General features: G+C 39.2%; 1 pseudogene; it reads left to right on the plus strand.

Annotated features, from left to right (window-relative positions):
• Positions 1-7,561: 7,561 nt before the first annotated feature.
• On the plus strand, positions 7,562-8,414 carry LOC128597437 (40S ribosomal protein SA-like; annotated as a pseudogene).
• Positions 8,415-16,919: the final 8,505 nt, after the last annotated feature.

Consider the following 16,919-nt stretch of genomic DNA (forward strand, 5'->3'; position numbering starts at 1 on the left):
CTATTTTTAAGGACAGGGTCTCGCTCTTGCTCACACTGGTCTCAAACCTGTGAGCTCAAGCAATCCACCTGCCTGGGCCTCTCAGGGTGCTAGGATGACAGCCTGAGCCACTGTACCCAGCCCTGTTAAACTGTATGTAAATGGTTTATTCTACTATATAACCTTACAAAAACTTGATTTCTCAATTAACTTTGGGGTATGCATCTATGTTAATTTATGTGGCTCTAGCACATTCATTCACTTTATAATCCATAAAGTATTCAACATCACTAATCATCAGAGAAATTCAAATTAAAACTATAATGAGATATTACCTTCCACCTCTTAGGATAGTTACCATCCAAAAATAATAATAATAAAATAAAAATAAGGTGGAAAAAAGGTAACTCTTAAGGCACATTGTTGGTGGGAATGTAAATTGATGCAGCCACTTTGGGAAACAATATGGAGGCTCTTCAGAAAAATTAATAATAGAACTACCATGTGATCCAGCAATCCCACTTCTGGTTATTGATTCAAAGGAATTGAAATCAGGATCTTGAAGAGGTAACTGCATTCCCATATTTATTGCAGCATTATTTACAATAGCCAAGACATGGAAACAACCAAAATGTTCATCAACAGATGTACAGATAAAGAAAATGTGGCATATACATAGAATGGAATATTATTCAGCCATAAGAGAGATGGAAATCTTGCAATCTGAAATAACATGGAGGACCTAGAGGACATTCTGCTAAGTAAAATAAGCCAACCTCAGGAAGACAAATACTGCATGATACCACTTATATGACAAACCTCAAATAGTCAAACTCATAGAAGCCGAGAGTCTAATAGTGGCTTTCAGGGATGAGGGAAGGAGAAAATAGGGAAGTATCAGTCAAAGGGTACAATGTTGCAGTTTTGCAAGATGAATAAATCCTAGAGATATATTGTACAGCTTGGTGCCAGGTTACTTATTAGTTGACAATAAAATCCTGGCTACTTAAAGATTGCTAAGATCTTAAAGGTTCTTAACACAAAAAGTAAGTGTGTGAGGTGATAGACATGCTAATTATCTTGATTTATTAACTTTGCAATATATATGAAAACATCACATTGTACACCATAAATTCTACCTTAATTAAGCTGCAGGGAAAGGAAAGAAAGTTTATTTTTTACTCATGCAAACCCATTTTTGATGTCTCTTGTCAGCTCTCCTTTAAGTAGTGATCCCAGAATTCAGGTTCCTTTTATTTTTGGAGCCAATTATTTTTTAATATATAATTTCTAAGTTTGCTGAAGATGCTTCAACTCCTCCTCCTGGAAGTCACTTCACTTCACTCACTGGTCATATTTCCTCACCTAGATAGATCCACTCTGTACTTTCCATCCCTGATTCTAACATCATTTTTTGTTCTTCACACTTTTCTCTAAGACATGAAAAATTAAATGTCCCTTTTCCCAACACCTCCCAACATTGAGCTATTACAGCCTTAAGCAATAGATCCAGACCTCCTAGTTTTTGTGACAATAACCAAACTCAATCTTTACGTATGGCAGAGATGCCCTAATAAATATATAGCTTTATGTAAGTTTGGAAGCACATTTAGAAACTCTATTTCATTTAATTTTTACAACATTTTAAGATAGATATTAAATATATAATCATCTCCATTTTATAAATGGGGGAACTGGCCTTTGTCATACTATCAAATATTTTTATTTAAATGCACAAATTCTTGCTTTTTTTCTAATTTACCCTAATACCAAATCACCAAATTCCACTTATTCTTCTCTCATAATGTGTGTCCCTTTCTCTGAATTTTCCTAATGCAATTCCACATGGTGTAGGTGATTATCATTTCATGCCTAAGTCACTGTAAAATTTTCTAAATTATAATCACCACCTCTAGTTCTTTCTTTATTTCTTTCTTTCAAGTTTTTGGCCAGGGCCAGGTTTGAACCCACCACCTCTGGTATATGAGGCCAGCACTCTACTCCTTGAGCCACAGGTGCCACTAGTTCTTTCTTCTGTAATGCGTTCTTAACACTTTTGTCAAAATAATAATGCATACTATTTGTATTGCCATTTTCTGGTTCAAAAATCCTCAGGGTCACAACTTTACATGTAGGATAAAATATGAACTCATTACCTAGGCATGTGTGGGACTCCCACAGATTGACCCCCTGAAATATTTTTTTCAGTCTTATGTCCTGTTAGTCACAAAGTCAAACACTCTGTTCAAGTCAAACTAATCTTCTCAATCTCCCCTAATTTATCCACATTGCAGACATGCTCTTTTGTTTCCCCCAGTGACTATTTGCTCCCTAGTCCCTAAATTTGTTTCATTGCCCATCACTACCCCTTGTGTCCGTAAGGTAAAACCTGACTAGTCTAAATTAAATTCTGGAAACCTCACTTTTCTTGGCAGTGGTTGACTTATGCAAGCATGTGGCCAAAGACACATGAGGGGAAATTCTTCAGGCAGTTTTCTGGAAAAGATGTCCTCACTTTTATAATGCGACAATAGGAATTCTGGAGAATGGGCTTCTAAGAATATGTAGCATAGCAGATATTTTCATATATATTGCAAAGTATCTAAATGGAAAAGTGGAACTGTACTTTTAAAAGGCATAGCTGAGCCTGGAGAAAATAGGGAAAATCTAGGTACCCAAAACTGAAAACGGAGAAAAACACTGGAGTGGTGATTTATCTTTGGCACCGCTACTGCCTGGAAAATTTTGTGAGTCTTGAAACCATGATACTTGGGTTTTAGCGGCTGAATGGAGTCAGGAGATAGAGCCTGGGCCTGTGGCAATGAGCCATTTGAGCCAATATCCCTTTATAAATTCGAAACAATTGCAGGCTATACCCTTATTCAGGGTTGGGACTGGTGTGAAGTGAGTAAGGAGTAAGGCACTTGCTTTATCTTAGTCACTGCCCTGCCCTTTGTGGATGGGTGGACTATAAAATAAATCTCGCCGTCAGTAGTGGGAGAAAGCAAGATACTTGTCTGGCTCTATCTAAGCTCCCCTGAAAATTTGTAAAGAGAATCTGCTCACATACAAGCTTGAGGTTAAAAGTTTTGTTTCCTTCTTAGTCCAGGAAAATCCGAGTCAGGATAATAACAAGAATTTGTCCTAAGTTGGCAGAACCTCTGGTTGCCTGAGAAAAGCCAACAGAGAGAAATAAATTCTCTAGAGAATAAGTAAACATCAATTCTGGACCCATAAGGTTCCTACAGGAAAAGCCCTGAACATGATTTCACAGCCCAGAATTGCTGAACACAGGAGGAATCCAGGCATTGTGAGCAATGGTAAACACCAATAATGAACAGCATGATTTAGCAACCTAAACTTCCAAAACTGGAATGACTGGTGTTAGGAGAAAAACTGTAGACAAATCAAATTTGACAGTTTAAATGAGCAAGGAACAATTTGCAAATCAGGTAGTTCCCAGAACCAGAACAGGTTCAGAGCAACCCCAGGGCTGCAACATGGCTGGGTAACATTTATGGACAGTAAGGTACAGAAAAAAAAAGTGAGGTACAGAAAACAGGAATGAGGTACAGAAACATCTAGATTGGTTACAGCTGGGCCTTTGCCTCTGTGAACCTGGTTTGAACAGTACACTGCTTGTGGTTGACTGAAGTTTGGCTGCAGTGATTGGCTGAGACTCAGCTACTTGCTACAAGAGTACTTATCGTCTATTTCCATGTCAAGTGGGATTATAGTTCATTGTATGGGAAGAAACCTGTAGGTGGAACATAAGATGTGTAAGCAGGCAGCTTTGGGCCAAACTTAATTTAAGAATGGATATAGAATATAACACTCCAATTTTTTAAAAATATAAAAGTTAGAATTGAAAACATGAGACAGAAGCAAGAAAAAAACATTTGAAAAGTGAGATAGATTTAAGCAACAACCAAATAGAAATTCACAATGGAAAACAGAATAGCTAGCATTAAAAGCTGAACAAATGAATTAAAGAGCAGATTAAGCACAACTGAATTAAGAATTAATTAGAATTAATAGAGAATCCAGATGATGTTAAAGACTGTTATCTGAAAGATGGAGATGACACTTTAAAATAAAAATAGAATTAATAGAAAATTAGTAAAAATATATGCACAAATAAAGAAATCATCCAGAATGAAGCATAGGAAGAAAAATAGATGGGAGATTTGAAATAGGGATAAAGAGAAATGTAAGATAGATGGAAGATAGAACTAGAAGGTCCATCACAAGTCTAATTAGAGATCCCAGGGGAGATAATAAAGAAAATAGGAAAGAGCAATAAGAACTTTTTTCTGTAACCAATAAAACATATAAATCCTCAGATTCAGAAAGTACAGTGAATCCCAGATGGGATTCATACAAAGAAACAAGCACTAATGAACATTATGGCGAATGTGCAGAACATTAAAACAAAGAGAAGAACTTTAAAAAAAAACAAGAGAGAAAGGCAAATTATTCACTCAGGAATTAAAATTAGACTAACAGCAGATTTGAGAGCAACAGCGATAGAGACCTGATGGCAATAATAGTATAATATTTTCAAAATGCTTTGATCCATTCCACCTGGAATTTGATATCAAGATAAGCTACCTTTAAAGAATAAAGGTGAAAAAGTATTTTTCAGGCAAAAACTCACCATATTTACCATTCGTAGATCCTTAGTAAAGGAGTTGCTTGATAATATACTCCGGAGTGGACTGAGATGTGAGAAGGGAAGATGAGTAATGATAATTGTAAATTTGTGAGTAAAGCTAACAAAGACTGATTATTTGAAACTGTGATACTAACGTCTAATTAACAGGATTTAAAAACACTATCAAATTAAGTTAAATAACAGTTACCAGTGAGATTTAAGCCTGAAAAGGGATAAGCATAATTAAAAAGATCAGAATTTTTGTATTGTTGGCTTGGTGTCCGTAGCTGAGCGAGTAGGGCGCCAGCCACATACACCAAGGCTGGTGGGTTCAAGCCTGACCCGGGCCAGCTAAACAACAATGACAATTACAACCAAAAAAGAGCCGGGATAAAAATAAATAAATTAAAAAAAAAAAAAAAAGAGCCAGGCATTGAGGCAGGTGCCAGTAGTCCCAGCTACTCTGAAGTCTGAGGCAAGAGAATTGCTTAAGTGCAAGAGTTTGAGGTTGCTGTGAGCTGTGATGCCACAGCATTCTACTGAGGGTGACATAGTGAGATTCTGTTTCAAAAAAAAAAAAATTTTGGAAGAGAAAAAAGTTACTGGATAACCTTAGGTTTAGTTAAATAGGCTTACTAAAATTCAAAGTTAACCACAAAAAAGAAAAAATTACAGCATAAAGTTTTAAAACAGAAAAAAATGGCATAAAGAAATAAACAGTTGATCCAAAATATGGTAGTAAAGAAACAAAAAGAAAAGAGATGAGTAAGAATAACATTATAGAAATAAAGATATCAGTGGTCATAAATACAGTGAAGTAACTTATCAAAAGATAAAAATTATCGGAATGGGTTTTCCAATCTACTGTGTTTCTTTGTTTAAAAGAAACACAACTAATATATGAGTACAGAAGGATTGAAAGAGAAAAGATGAAAAATATATACCAGGCAAATTCTAAAGAGAGAAGGCTGCTGTCATTACATTACTATCAAACAAAATAAACTTTTTTTTTTTTTTTTTTTCAGTTTTTGGCCGGGGCTGGGTTTCAACCTGCCACCTCTGGCATATGGGGCCAGCGCCCTACTCCCTTGAGCCACAGGCACCACCCAACTTTTTTTTTTTTTTTTTTCAGACAGCTTTCGTCTCTTTTATTTTTTCTGTATAAAAGTTACACATTTGAAATGTCTGCAGGAAGATGCCACCATTGGCCTGGTTAGTTGGGGATATATTACAATGGGACGCTGTGTCACAGGCAGTCAGCGCGTGCCTGCCCCCTGCCTGGCTCCACCCATAGTGCGGGTGAGAATTGGACCGAATCCTCCACCTGTCCGTGAAGACGATTCCCACGACCACCCCCCTCGGGGTGGGTGGCAGCAGGCCAAAGTCACAGCCAGCCTGCAGCTCTGAGCGCAAGACTTGCAGTGACCAGAGCTGGGGGGGCGCCCGTCAGCCAATAAGTTAAAGACACACATTGCACCTCACTGTCCTCACTCAAGGGGTCACCTGGCACTGCCCACCTGCTGCTGGAACCCTTCAGCTCAAGGCTCCCAGGAAGATGCTTGGGCACTCTGGGAATGGGGACGGGGTTCTATTCCGAATTCAGGGAAGGTGAAGAGAGCCCCCACCCCTTTGTCCAGCTCATGCCTGAAAACAAGGGTCTGCTCCTGCTGCTGGGGGTGCAGGCTGGGTTTCTGGTTTGGGCCACAGAGGGGCCTGTGTGGGGCTGTCGTGTTAATGGGGAGAATTTTAGTTCACACAACCCCAGGGTCAGTGTGCACAGCGGTCCTCACACGCAGCTTTCAATAGAGCTAGGCGAGGGAGGGAGCAGGGGCTCAAAGAAGAGGAACAAACTAAGGCACCACCCAACTTTTTTTTTTTTTTTTGAGGCAAGGTCTTGCTCTGTTGCCAGGCAGAGTGTAAAGAGACACTGCATAATTATAAAAGTTTAAGTTCACAGGAGAAAGGCCAAGTTAAAAGGGAGAGACTGAGGTATAAAATATTTAAACAGTTTCTTTGAGCCCAAGTAAGGGCAACTGCCTAGAAGACTCAGACCCAAGTAGTCTTGGATATGAGCTCCATTTGGTCTTTGTTGCAAGCAAGATTTTAAGGGCAAAAAGGAAAAAAGGGACAGCGTATATGCAGATAGAAAGTTGTTTGTCAGGATTTCTTTTGGTTTACAGAAATAACATTGATTAGTGTTTGTACATTGTTAAGCTGTAGGGTCTGGGTTATAGTATCCAACGTGGCATTATTAGGTTAATTTATAGCTACAAGCTGCAATAACCAGCGATGACGAGAGGGCTCAAAGAGGGGAGTAGGATGTGATTGCTATCTCATTGTAATGTCTCTCTGGGCCTGATAATTTAAAAGGACTAGGGCTGGATTCAGTGACTCACACCTAAATCCCAGCACTCTGGGAGGCTGACGTAGATGTACTGCTTGAGCTCTGGAGTTTGAGACTAGCCTGAGCAAGAGCAAGACCCTGTCTCTAAAATAAATAGCTGGGCATTGTGGCGGGCACCTATAGTCCCAGCTACTTGAGAGGCTGAGGAAGAGGATCACTTGAGCCCAAGAATTTGAGGTTGCTGTGAGCTATGATGCTATAGCACTCTACCAAAGGTGGCAAAGTGAGACTCTGTCTCAAGAATAAATAATAAAAGAACTTTCATTACTCAGTTGTAAGTTCTTTCTCTGAAAACTGTAATATTTCTAAACAAGTATGAACTTTGAATTAGAAAGAAAATTCCTATAACTGTTTAAACATAGGTGTAAATGTCAACAGCAAATGTTATCCTAAGCTGTGAAACTTTAGAAGACTTTCCTTAAAAAGAAAATTAAGAGCTTTCTGCACTGCTAAGGGAGGGCTCATATGGAGTTGTTCTGGCATTGTTCTAGATTCCCACCCTAACTTAAAAGGAAATTTTCACAATGTCCAGAGCCCTTGATGTCCTGCAAATGAAGGAGGAGGATGTCCTGAAATTCCTTGCAGCAGGAACCTACTTAGGTGGCACCAACCTTGACTTCCAAATGGAACAGAATATCTACAAAAGGAAAAGTGATGACATCTACATCATAAACCTGAAGAGGACCTGGGAGAATCTTCTGTTGGCAGCTCAGAAGCTGTTGCCATTGAAAACCCTGCTGATGTCAGTGTCATATCCTCCAGGAATACCGGCCAGCAAGCTGTCCTGAAGTTTACTGCTGCCACTGGAGGCACTCCTATTGCTGTCCACTTCACTTCCAGAAACTTCATTAACCAGATCCAAGAAGCATTCCAGGAGCTGTGTGTTCTGGTGGTTACTGACCCACCAGCCTCTCACAGAGGCATCTATGTTAACCTGCCTACCATTTCTGGGTGTAACTCAGATTCTCCTCTGTGTTTTGTGGACATCGCCATCCCATGCAACAATTGGGAGCTCACTCGGCAGGTCTGATGTGGGGATGGTGCCCAAGAAGTTTTCCACATGGATGGCACCATCTCCCATGAACACCCGCAGGAGGTCATGCCTGACCTCTGCTTCTGCAGTGATCCTGAGGAGATTGAAAAAACAGAGCAGGCTGCCACTGAGAGATCTGTGACCAGGGAGGAATTTCAGGGTGAACGGACTGCTCCAGCTCCTGAGTTTACTGCAGGCTGACTTGAAGGCTGCAAGGGCCCTCTGTGCTGACTCAGCAGGTCCCCACTGAAGGCTGGAGTGCCCAGCCCACCACTGAAGACCCGACGGCAGCTCCCACTGCTCAGGCCACTGACTGGGCAGGAACAACCCCTGAGTGGTCTTAAGCTGTTCTTCCACAAGCTGGTAAACAAGATGGAAATAAAGGAGGAAAATAAACATCAGTTAAAAAAAAAAAATAAGAAAAGGACATCTCCTATCACCACTTTTATTCACTACTGTACTAAAAACCCTTACCAGCATTAAGATAAGAAAGAAAAATAAAAAGTATAAACTTATAAATCTGTCAGAAAAAGATAATAAAAATGTTTAGTTGCATTATTAGATCTAATAAGAGAATGTGGAGGGATATTCAAGTTCAAATTTAATGAAAAATCAGCCTTATTATTTCTATATATGTTACAAATAATTAGAAGATACAATTTTTTAAAAGATGGACTTATAATGAATCAAAAATATAAAGTGTCCAAGAACAAATTAGAACAAAAAATATGCAAGAACATTTGAAGAAACTTTTAAAATTTCATAGGAAGATATAAAAGATGACACAAACCATTGAAAAGGATCATGGATGGAGACTCTGCGGCATGGCAATCTCAATGGTTCTTACACTGAACCTACCTTACATACATTTCCCACCATAAAACAGGGGTTTTCATTAAGCACGAAAAGCTGATCTTTTATAAAGTGGAATCATTTTAAGTGGGACCACTTTATGTGGAAGAGGAAGGCATAGACTACTACAGAAAATTTTGAAAAGAAAAAACAACATATAGGGTGGGACTACCCTGCTAGATACTCAGATTGTGAAAGTAATCCTAGTAAGACAACATAGGGTTTTAGAAGAGATAGGCAAATAGTCATAGGGACATTACACACACTTCATAATTAGACTCACAAATTTCTGGAAACTTAATACAGTGCAAAGGTGTCACTGAAGATCAGCAGGAAATATATAGATTATTCAATTAATTATTGAGACAAATAGCCCACTGAGACAAATATATAGAAAAAATAAAATAGGACTTTTATATCACACTGTATAAAAAACAATCCTTCCCTTTCCCTTCCTCTTTCTTTTCACAGTGTCTCTGGAGTGCAGTGGTGTGAATGAGTTCAGTTTCATCTGTGAATGAGTTCTGTGTCATCATAGTTCACTGAAACCTCAAACTCCTGGGCTCAAGTGATCCTCCTGCCTCAGCCTTCTGATTTGCTGGGACTACAGGCACCTGCCACAACACCTGCCTATTTGTTTTTATTTTTTGTACAGACAAGGTCTCGCTATGTTGCCTGCTGGTGTCCAACTCCTGGCCTCAAGCAATCCTCCTGTCTCAGCCTCCCAAAGTTCTAAAATTATAGATGTGAGCTATTACCTCAAGCCAAAAACTGATATCTGATAAATAAAATGCTTCCAAGTGAGAAGCAAAACTTTAACTTTTCTAATACAATATATGAAGACTACTTTAGGATTTTTAAACTAGGGAAAATTTTCTTAAATAAGATGTCAAAAGCACAACACAAAGAAAATAATGAATACATTTGACTACATTAAAATTAAACTCTTATTCTTCAAAACATACCATTGAAAGTAAAAAGAAAAGTCATAAACTGGGAGAAAACATTTGTGAAAAGATTATTGTCTAGAAAATGTAATAAATTCATATAAACCATAAGAACACAAATCAATAAAAGATGTCAAAAGACATGAACAATTATTCCAAGAAAAGAAAATTTAAATGTCTGATAAAAGTGTGAATAGATGCTCAAACTAAGTTGCTTAGGACAATTTAAATTATTACTAAACTTACGTATTATTTTATGCTCAAAAGATTGCAAATGAAAATAAAAATGTTATTTTTATTAACAATATTAAGAACTATCATAAAGACAGACATATAAATCAATGGAATAAAATAGAGAGTCCAGAAATTAGCCCTTGCACATATGGCCAAATGATTTTATTTATTTATTTATTTATTTATGTATTTAGAGATAGATTCTCACTATGTTGCCCTTGGTGGAGTGCCATGACATCACAGCTCACAGTAACTTTAAACTCTTGGGCTCAAGTGATTCTCTTGCCTTAGCCTCCCTGGTAACTGGAACTACATGCTCCTGCCACAATGCCCAGCTATTTTTTGTTTGTTTGTTTATTTAGCAGGCCCCGGCTGGGTTCAAACCCACCAACCCCAGTGTATGTGGCTGGTGTCCTAACCACTGAGCTATGGGTGCCAGGCCAAGGCCAAATAATTTAAATGAGGTGGCAAGACCTCATTTAGGGAGGGTCTTTCCTCAATAGGGAAATGACAATCTTTTCAACAAATGGTGCTGAGAAAACTAGACATATCTACATACAAAAGAATGAAGTTGGATGCTTATCTAATATCATATACAAAACTTAATTCAAAATGGATCCATGAGCTCATGAAAGAACTAAAACTACAAACTCTTAGAAGAAAACATAGGGCAAAAGCTTTGCAACATTAGATTTGGCAATGATGTTTTTCCCCGATAGAACAACAAAGGCACAGGCAACAACAATAAAGACAAATTGAGCATCATGAACACTGAAAAATTTTGTGCATCAAAAGACACTAGCAACCAAGTAAAAAGACAGCACACAAAATGAGAAAAAAAATATTTGCAAATCTACTATGTCATAAGGGATTCAGAATGTATAGATGACTCCTAAAACTCAACAATAGAAAACCAAAATGCTGAGTTCAAAAATGAGTAAAGAACTTCAATAGGCATTTCTCCAAAGTAGCTATATACATGGCCAGTAAGCACCTGAAAAGGTCTTAGCATCACTAATTAGTAGGGAAATACAAATTAAAACCATAAAGAGATACTGCCTCACACTCATAAGGATAGCAACGAAATGTACGTGGATTGATGTATAGACAAGCAAAATGTGGTACATACATACAATGAAATATTGTATGGAAAGAAATATAAGACTATAAATTTCCTTCCTTATTAAGACTTATTCTTATGGGCAGCGCCTGTGGCTCACGCTCCCATATACCGAGGGTAGTGGGTTCAAACCCAGCCCCAGCCAAACTGCAATAAAAAATAGCCATTGTGGTGGGCACCAGAGGCAAGAGAATCGCCTAAGCCCAGGAGCTGGAGGCTGTGATCTGTGATGCCACAGCATTCTACCAAGGTGATAAAGATTAAAAAAAAAAAAAAAAAAAAGGAGAGATTAAAGATGGTGGCCAAGTAACAGCTTCCCTGCAACTGGGGAACAGCGAGTCTGGGGAGACAAGACTCCAGGCATCTCTGGCCGGTGGGATCCGCCTTAATCATCCCTTTGAGGATACAGGGAGCCAGAAAGGGACTTCTGGACCCCAAGAAGAGCACAAAAACATTGGAAAACTGGCAAGTAGTTGCATGTGTTCGATCGACCTAATCACACCGGCAACCATAAGTACAAGCAGCAGTGAGACTGCAAACCGGAAAGGCCTTACCTGTAAACTGTTTCAGTGTTCTTGGACTTGGCACTCAGTTGAACTGCCTTGGGGAGAGCTTGAGCAGGAGTGTGGAGAACTTTGGGCATTGTCTGGGGCCCCAGACTGAGCCACTGAGCTGGGCGCAGGAAGCCATTGTGAAAGAACTGCCCTGGCAAGCTCCGCCCTCAGGGTCTCAGAGCAAGGATTGGGTGGGTCAAAGTAACGTACTGACTGAGCAGCCTAAAGGCAGGGACTGAGCTGTCTTACAGCCTTAATCCTTAGGGGCAGAGTGAGACAGTTTTGGCACACTGGAGCTTTGGGCTGTTGCCCTGGGTAGAGTGCTGTGACATCACAGCTCATAGCAACCTCAAACTCCTGGGCTTGGCGCCGCCCAGACCTCCATAAGAGCTGTGCAGCGACCCCTGACCAGTGACCCTCACCCACCGGGCCTCCACATTCCCTGACCAGGAACTGCGGGAGGCACGCAACCCTGCGTCCTCCCTCCTGTGTCCTCCCAGCTTCCACACTAGCCCGTTCATCTGGACAGGGACTCTGGTAGCTGCGTGCCCTTTGGAGCCCTCCCTGCCTCTGCACAGAGCTCTTCTCCTGGCCAGAGACTGCTGGAGCCTTGGGCTCTCTGTGCCAAAGTCCCTGGGCACATGGCACTCCCAGAACCATGCGCACCACCCCCAGCCCTGTTGCTGGATCCGGGTGTGTCACAAACCGGAGCTGCTTCCACAAACAGAACTCCCTAGCTAGAGCAGCCCCAGAGAAACTACACAGGGTCACTCCCTACAAAGATCCAGCAACAGTAGAGTGATCCCGCTGGGGTCTAATCTCGGAGAGACACCTCCCCAACTCTGAGGACAGCCAGAGGCAACGGTGAAAAACAATCATGAGGTGAAATCAATAGAAAAACTCTGGCAATATGAATAATCAGAGTAGATCAACTCCCCCAAGGATCAATGGGGCAGAAACAGCACAAGACCCCATGCACAAACAAATAGCTAAGATGTCAGAAATTGAATTCAGGATCTGGATAGCAAATGAGATCAAATTAGAATTCCAAAAGTTATCTCAAGAATTCAATGGATTCAAAGACCAAATGACCAAAGATTTCAACACATTGAGACAAGAAGTTGCATCTCTCAAAGATCTGAGAAACACAGAATCCCTCAGTAACAGAATGGAGCAAGCAGAAGAAAGGATTTCTGACATTGAAGACAAAGCTTTCAAACGCTCCCAAACCCTCAAAGAAGAAGAGAAATGGAGAGCAAAAACAGACCACTTTCTCAGAGAGCTCCAGGATAACTTGAAGAAAACCAATATTCGTCTTATAGGAATCCCTGAAAGTGACAAAGTGGCTTCACAAGGCACAGGGTCTCTTCTCCATGAGATTATGAAGGAGAGCTTTCCAGACATGCCAAGAGATTCCAAAATTCAGATAGCAGACAGTTTCAGAACTCCAGCACGACTCAACCCAAATAAGACATCCCCCAGACACATCATAATCAATTTCACTAAAGTTAATATGAAGGAGAAAATTCTGAAAGCTGCCAGATGAAAGAAGACCATTACCTACAAGGGGAAGAATATCAGAATAACTGCAGATCTCTCTGCTGAAACCTTTCAAGCTAAAAGAGGATGGTCATCAACTTTTAATCTCCTAAAACAAAATAACTTTCAACCCAGGATCCTGTACCCAGCTAAACTGAGCTTCATTTATGACGGAGAAATTAAATACTTCAACGACATTCACATGTTGAAGAAATTTGCCACAACTAAACCAGCTCTCCAGGACATTCTTAGACCTATCCTCCATAAAGACCAGCGTAATTCTCCACCACAAAAGTAAACCCACCCAAAAAATTTCTGATCAAATTCCAACTTCCACAGTCACAAAGAGGATTAAAAATGTCCACCAGTCTCTCAAAAGGCTTATCAATACTCTCAATTAATGTGAATGGTTTAAATTGTCCTCTAAAGAGGCATAGGTTGGCGGACTGGATACAAAAACTCAAGCCAGATATCTGCTGCATCCAAAAATCACATCTTACATTAAAAGACAGATATAGACTCAAGGTAAAGTGATGGTCATCTATATTCCAGGCAAATGGAAAACAGAAAAAAGCAGGCATTGCAATCCTGTTCGCAGATGCAATAGGCTTTAAACCAACCAAAATAATTAAAGCTAAGGATGGACACTTCATATTTGTTAAAGGTAATACTCAATATGATGAGATCTCAATTATTAATATTTATGCACCCAACCACAACGCACCTCAATTTATAAGAGAAACTCTAACAGACATGAGCAACTCCATTTCCTCCACTTCCATAGTAGTTGGAGATTTTAACACCCCTTTAGCAGTCCTGGAGAGGTCCTCCAAAAAGAAGCTAAGCACAGAAATTTTAGATTTAAACTCAACCATTCAACATCTGGACTTAACAGACATCTACAGAGCATTTCATCCCAATAAAACTGAATACGCATTCTTCTCGTCAGCCCACGGAACATACTCCAAAATCGACCACATCCTAGGCCACAAATCTAACCTCAGCAAATTTAAAAAAATAGAAATTATTCCTTGCATCTTCTCAGACCATCATGGAATAAAAGTTGAACTAAATAACAACAGGAACCTGCATACCCATACAAAAAACATGGAAGCTAAACAACCTTATGCTGAAGGATACATGGGTTATAGACGAGATTAAGAAGGAAATCACCATATTTTTGGAACAAAACAATAATCAAGACACGAATTACCAGAACCTCTGGGATTCTGCAAAGGCAGTCCTAAGAGGGAAATTTATAGCACTGCAAGCCTTCCTCAAGAAAACAGAAAGAGAGGAAGTCAATAACTTAATGGAACATCTCAAGCAACTGGTGAAGGAAGAACACTTCAACCCCAAACGCAGCAGAAGAAAAGAAATAACCAAAATCAGAGCAGAATTAAATGAAATTGAAAACAAAAGAATTATACAATATATCTAAATCCAAAAGCTGGTTTTTTGAAAAGATCAATAAAATAGATAAACCTTTGGCCAACCTAACCAGGAAAAAAAGAGTAAAATCTCTAATTTCATCAATCAGAAATGGTAATGATGAAATAACAACAGACCCCTCAGAAATTCAAAAAATCCTTAACAAATACTACAAGAAACTCTACTCTCACAAATACGAAAATCTGAAAGAAATCAACCGATATCTGGAAGCACGCCACCTACCAAGACTTAGCCAGAACGTAGTGAAAATGTTGAACAGGCCTATATCAAGTTCTGAAATAGCATCAACTATTCAAAATCTCCCTAAAAAGAAAAGCCCAGGACCAGATGGCTTTACGTCAGAATTCTACCAAACATTTAAAGAAGAACTGGTACCTATACTACTAAACCTCTTCCAAAATATAGAAAAAGAAGGAATATTACCCAGCACATTCTACGAAGCAAACATCACCTTGATCCCCAAACCAGGGAAAGACCCAACAAGAAAAGAAAATTATAGACCAATATCACTGATGAATATAGATGTTAAAATACTCAGTAAGATCCTAACAAACAGAATCCAACAACACATCAAAAAAATTATACACCATGACCAAGTCAGATTTATCCCAGGGTCTCAAGACTGGTTCAATATACGTAAATCTATAAATGTAATTCAACACATAAACAAACTTAAAAATAAAGACCATATGATTCTTTCAATTGATGCAGAAAAAGCTTTTGATAATATCCAGCATCCCTTCATGATCAGAGCACTTAAGAAAATTGGTATAGAAGGGACATTTCTTAAACTAATAGAGGCCATCTACAACAAACCCACAGCCAATATCGTATTGAATGGAGTTAAATTGAAATCATTTCCACTTAGATCAGGAACCAGGCAAGGTTGCCCATTCTCTCCATTGCTCTTTAACATTGTAATGGAAGTTTTAGCCATTGCAATTAGGGAAGAAAAGGCGATCAAGGGTATCCACATAGGGTCAGAAGAGATCAAACTTTCACTCTTCGCAGATGATATGATCGTATACCTGGAAAACACTAGGGATTCTACTACAAAACTTTTAGAAGTGATCAAGGAATATAGCAATGTCTCAGGCTACAAAATCAACACCCATAAATCTGTAGCCTTTATATATACTAACAATAACCAAGCCGAACAAACAGTCAAGGACTCTATTCCTTTCACAGTAGTGCCAAAGAGGATGAAATATTTGGGAGTATACCTAACAAAGGACGTAAAAGATCTCTACAAAGAGAACTATGAAACTCTAAGAAAGGAAATAGCCAAAGATGTTAACAGATGGAAAAACATACCATGCTCATGGCTGGGAAGAATCAACATTGTTAAAATGTCCATACTGCCCAAAGCAATATATAACTTTAATGCAATTCCTATTAAAGCTCCATTGTCATACTTTAAAGATCTTGAAAAAATAATACTTCATTTTATATGGAATCAGAAAAAACCTCAAACAGCCAAAACATTACTGAGCAATAAAAACAAAGCAGGAGGAATCACGCTACCAGACCTGAGACTATACTATAAATCCATAGTGATCAAAATAGCAGGGTACTGGCACAAAAACAGAGAAGTAGATGTCTGAAACAGAATAGAGAACCAAGAGATGGATCCAGCTACTTACCGTTATTTTATCTTTGACAAGCCAATTAAAAACATCCAGTGGGGAAAAGATTCCCTATTTAACAAATGGTGCTGGGTAAACTGGCTGGCAACCTGTAGAAGATTGAAACTGGACCCACACCTTTCACCATTAACTAAGATAGACTCTCACTGGATAAAAGATTTAAACTTAAGACATGAAACTATAAAAATACTTCAAGAAAGTGCAGGGGAAACTCTTGAAGGAATCGGCCTGGGTGAATATTTTATGAGGAGGACTCCCCAGGCAATTGAAGCAGTATCAAAAATACACTACTGGGACCTGATCAAACTAAAAAGCTTCTGCACAGTCAAGAACGTAGTGAGTAAAGCACGCAGACAGCCCTCAGAATGGGAGAAAATATTTGCAGGTTATACCTCCGATAAAGGTCTAATAACCAGAATCCACAGAGAACTCAAGCGTATTAACAAGAAAAGAACACGTGACCCCATCTCAGGGTGGGAAAAGGACTTGAAGAGAAACTTCTCTA

Source organism: Nycticebus coucang, chromosome 10 (genome assembly GCF_027406575.1).
Source record: "Nycticebus coucang isolate mNycCou1 chromosome 10, mNycCou1.pri, whole genome shotgun sequence".
NCBI classification, from domain to species: domain Eukaryota; kingdom Metazoa; phylum Chordata; class Mammalia; order Primates; family Lorisidae; genus Nycticebus; species Nycticebus coucang.